At 39.2% G+C, this 5,335-nt stretch overlaps 1 pseudogene; it reads left to right on the top strand.

Moving 5' to 3' along the window:
* Positions 1 to 3,837: 3,837 nt before the first annotated feature.
* LOC112472099 lies at positions 3,838 to 3,956 on the top strand (annotated as a pseudogene).
* The last annotated feature ends 1,379 nt before the right edge of the window (positions 3,957 to 5,335 follow it).

Raw genomic sequence — 5,335 nt, 5'->3', positions numbered from 1 at the left:
CATGGAAGGAGCAGGATAAGGCAGACAAGAAGTTGAGGCAATTTCAATAGAGGCCTCAGCTGACTTTATGAGAAGTTCTGAAGCTGGAAAGATCCTGTAGAGCTATCCAAAGTTTAGGGGAAGGGGCCAGGCAATAATGCACCTATGCAGACCACCTCAGAGGGGCGTGCCCTCGGACAAAGCAACTCTGCTTACCAAGGCCATCCATGAAGGATACTGATGACTGAGGCCTGTTGCATATAGTACTCTCAGCAGCTGGGTGTGGGGGTCATTTCTGAAGGGGTAGCTGGTGACAAATCACAGAGTCTACTGCAGGTGTCCATCTAGGCTCTATATGAGAATTTCTAGGACTGGCAGATATCAAAGTTTACCTGTATGTGCTTCGATCATTGTTGGAATGGTTATAGTTGTTAGAAAAAAAATTTTTGTATTGAACAAAAATGACTGCCTTGTCAAGTTCCAAATACCTATACCCATTTTGACTACCAGAACATGAAAAACCAAATGATCTTTGGATTATGTGAAGAGAGCTCTAATATCTTATTTTAAATCTTTTCTTGACTAAACACATCTAGTTTCTTCTTCTTTTTTGGAGGTGGGTATGTTTTTCTGGCTGTTTACTATTTATGTTACCCTCTATAAAACTTTTTTTTATTATTCATAAAACTTCTTTTAATATGCAGCATCTAAAATGAAATACAGCAGCCCAGATGTGGACTGACTAACTCAAACTACAATAGGGCACTTACACTCCATGCTCTGTGCCGTACAGAGATAAGCTTAGAGTCAGCCGAGATTCTTATATTTTTTCCAAAGGACCTGCTGTGAAGTAAGATCTCTCCAAATATGGATTTCTGAAATTGATTATTGGGAGCCTAAATGGAAAATCTAAAAGATCATTTTTAGCCCTATCTTATTATATAATACGTATAATTATATTTATTATAAAAATAATAGCAAATATTTATTTAATCCTTATCATGTACCAGATATTGTGTTAAAAATACTTGCATGTCTCCATTTTGTTTGATGCTCACAACAACCATGTGAGGTTGGGACAGTTTATATTCTCATTTCATAGAGGAGGAAGTGGAGGACAGATGACTAAGTAACTTGCCCAAGGTTACAAAGTCAGTAAAGGGAGGAGCCAGGATTCCAACTCTGCCAGTTTGTCTACAAAGCTGTCTTCTTCTGTATATGTATATTACATTGATTTAAATCAGGGAATGACTTAACAGTATCTCTAGAAAGCGCCTTGAACATACATGGTAGTTTTCAGATAAGCTCAGAAGGATTAGAAAGATAGCAGCTTTTTTTCATAAAGGGAACAAAGCCAAAATAATTGGTCCTTTTATGTAAGGACTTTCTCCACTACTATAATAAGCTTTTTAAAGAAAAGGACCACATTTATTCATCTTTTTAAAAAATTTTTATTTTATTAGTTTCAAGTATACAGTACATTGGTTAGACATTTATATAGTTGATAAAACAATCCCCCTTATTGCTCTTTCCTCTGGTTTTCCACCTAGCCAATGTATTAATGCTAACTGCATTCCCTATGCTGTGCTCCCCATCCCCGTGACCATCTATCAACTACTAATTTGTACTTCTTTAACCCTTCACCTCATTCTCCCAGCCCCGCAACACCCCCTCCTCTCTGTCCATCACCAAATTGTTCTCTATATTTGTGAGTCTGTTTTTGATTAGTTTGTTCTTTTTGTTCCTTAGATTCTGCATATAAGTGAAATCATATGGTATTTATCTTTCTCTTTCTGACTATTTCACTCAGCATAAGAAGCTCTAGGTCCATCCATGTCGTTGCAAATGGTAGAATTTCATTTTTTTAATGGCTGAGTAATAGTCCATTGTATATATGAATCATAACTTCTTTATCCAGTTGTCTGTTCATGGGCATTTAGGTTGCTTCCATATCTTGGCTATTGTAAATTGTGTTGCCATGAATATTGGGGTGCATAGATCTTTATGAATTATTATTTTGGTTTTCTTCGGATAAATACCCAGAAGTGCAATTGCTGGATCAAAAGGTTTATCCATTTTTAATTTTTTGAGAAACCTCCAGACTGTTTTCCATAGTGGCTGTACCAATTTGCAATCCTACAAATAATGCATGTCATCTTTTAATACTGTGTCTAGCAGAGTATCTAAATTACCGTTATGCCAGTTACCAATTTATTGCCTGTGCTCCAAATTCACTCTTCTTTGCCTTGTTTTGTGATACAGGATCTGGACCCTATAAACATTTCTCCTTTGCCAGCTAATATAACTTAAGGTTTATCAGCAGAGGGCACTGGAGGGACACTGCAAGAGGAAGGGGCTTTTCTTTGGAGTTCCTGTGTTTTCTTCTTGCCCCCGTGGCACAGTGGCCAGTGGGCAGCTTCCTGCCAGAGACCTGGTAGTCTACAACCCCAGCAAGTTGCTTCCAAAGGGTTTCGCTGGTACTCCAGTGAGAAGCTCCCTGAGGCACCGCAGTGAGAGCCTCCAATGTCCTGTGGGCCACAGCCACACCTTTTCCAGCGAAGTCTGTGTCTCATCCTTGAGAGGAGACCTGCTCTCAAGTTTGCTCCTTCCGCGAATGCTTTCCTCAGCCCTGGGGATAGGACCTGCTCCCTATGTCTGTTGTTCCAATATTCTTTAGAGATCTTTTACTCCTCTTAGTGATTAGTCCCCTTTCACTAGTTAATAATTATTTTTATTAAAATTGCCCCATTCAAATTTTTGTGTCGTTTCTATCTCCTGATTGGACCCTGACTGACATAATGGTAGATACTCAATAAATGATTAATGAATTGAAGAGTTAGATAAGTGAGGAAAGAAGCTTCATTTCCATCTTATTGTTGCTGTTTATTCTTGAGGAGCAGACCATTCAGGGTACCCTCTGCCCTATTGGACTCTTCCCAGATGTTCAAATTACTTGGGAGTTAACACATTTTTTCAAGCAATCTATAAAACCCATCTCTCTTCTTCACTTCCACTAAATATTATATGACAGATTCTGGTAGCACCAAGAATATAGAAACAAGTTTTTCTCTCATTTGTCCTCTCTGTACAACCACCCTGGATTTGTGATTTTGTATTAGTAGAAATAATCCGGCCAATTTTAAAACCTGTACCATTTCCCAGCTCAGAATCAATTTCTAATGCAGGTGTTCTATTTTGAAAATACCATACATTTTATTGTTCACTTTTACAGGAAATTACTGAACTCCTAACAGAGTTGACATTCCCAGGCTGTGAATAGTCCTATTTTTGCAATCCATGCAAAACAAGTTAGTATATAACAACATTCCTAAAACTTATTTCGAAGATATGCTAAGGCATATCAGTAAAATAATCTAACATCTTGCTCCTAGTATCTCTGGGTAAGACTAAAAAATTTTTCCTAAGGCAGGAAAACATGAAATGGGAAAATCACAGCGAGGTGTGTTTCTGTGATGATAATTTGCACAAACTGCCTGCCTACATTTATATCCCCAAGCACAGCAGCCAAGAAAAAATCCGGAAATTGAACACAGTTCCAAAAACGGAATGTCCAATCGTTCAGTAAGGCTGATAGAAAAGCGCATTAAGGACATGGTGAGATTTGCTTCTTGATGTAATAAAACAGACACCAATGTTTAGCTGCTGAATGTGTGACAGTGGGAAGCTCAGAGAGAAGGAATCAATTTGAGTAACACCTTCTCCCTACATCACAAACATTCTCAGACCCATCAGAAGACTCTAAAACTAGGTCCTATAATACAACACCTGTAAAGCAAACCCACCTTTTAGCTTCAGGCTGTGTATGACCTGGTTTCTCTTTTTAATTTTGTAACTAGGGTCTACGGCCATACTACCTTGAATGCGCCCGATCTTGTCTGAGCTCGGAAGCAAAGCAGGGTTGGGCCTGGTTAGTACTTGGATGGAAGACTGCCTGGGACTACCAGGTGCTGTAGGCTTAAAAAAAAAAAAAGAAGAAAAATTTTATAACTAGGGTGGAAAGCTAACAGTATAGTATGTCATGGTCAGTGTGTCAACCAAAATGTGGGTACAATGTTACAGAAAGATCCTAGTAGTCTTTTAGTACATTTCCCTTGTAACTTGAGAGAATGTTAGATGAATCACTGGGGTCCTGAGTGCTGGATGTCAGATCCCCACATCTCAGAGTCTGAGTTCTCTGGATTCTAGAGTAAATTTTATGTACCATGGCAAAGGAAGTTTCTTTCTGGGGGTGGAAGACAGGTGTAGGGCGTGAAGTAGGAAGGAGGGGGTGTGCCACTTTTTATGAGTCATCATTTCAATTTTAACGGTTGTTGAATCTCTAGTAATTTTTGACATGGAGAGCATACACGTCCCACTGCTTGGTTGGGCTTAAGTATTCTTACATTGCGCTACTGCTCCTGAAAATAAATTTTGCTAATTTGCAGTTGAGGGCACATCTTTGACGCGTCATTATTACCATACTTGTTAGTATAACAACAACCCAAAAGTGCTAAGGGTTTAGCCTTCCCCTCTCCTACCTGCTTCATGGCAGATAGGACATCGCTCAGATAAATATGAAAAGTGATGACTTCACTTATAGTTTTCTGTTTGTGGTCTAATTAACCCATAAGATGCCAATTCTCAGCCACCCTAAACCCACCTTTCCCTCCCCCCGAACATTTAGGGCACATAGTTACTTTTTTAATTGATGCTGCAAAGATGAAAACTTAAATTCCTGTATAAGATGCATTTCAGTAGCACGGGTGTTTATCTTAGGTCCGAGTCATGGATGGTCAACTTTTTTTTTAGGTAGATGAGAGGCTAATTCCCAGAAAGTGATGAGGGCTGGGTTTCTAGCCTTTTCCTGGCTCAATCTACTTTTTATGTCTTGTTTATAAATGGTTATGAACTAGGAATTTGGGGGTCAAGAGAGAGGAATGAAGTGGACACTGCGAGTTAGGGAGAAAATGACCCAAAGAGATGAGAATTCCAAAGGAGGGGCAGGGGTCCAAGTCCCCAGGGCTCTGAGAACAGAAATCTGCTAAGACCAACATTGGGAGCAGCAGTAGGTTCCTGTGGGATCTGCATCATTGCATTTATTTTGCATGATTAGTAGCAAACCAACTAAAAGAATTCACCAAGCCCTCAGAACAGATGGTTTCTGGGTAACTAAATGTCTCCTTGCCTGTGTCTTCAAGAACAATCCATGTCTTTGAAAACTCTAACATCATAATACAGGATTCCAACTGAGTCTTGTCTTCAGGAAGAATGGTTACTTTAAGCCAGTGTTTTTCAAACTTTAGCTGTGACCCTTTAGTGTCGTGACCCAATTTAATTGATCTTGACCAGCATTTTT

The sequence above is a fragment of the Pteropus alecto genome, unplaced genomic scaffold (assembly GCF_000325575.1).
Source record: "Pteropus alecto unplaced genomic scaffold, ASM32557v1 scaffold78, whole genome shotgun sequence".
In the NCBI taxonomy this organism is placed as follows: domain Eukaryota; kingdom Metazoa; phylum Chordata; class Mammalia; order Chiroptera; family Pteropodidae; genus Pteropus; species Pteropus alecto.
The sequence above is the reverse complement of the archived record's forward strand: the minus strand, read 5'-3'. Positions and strand labels throughout refer to the sequence as shown.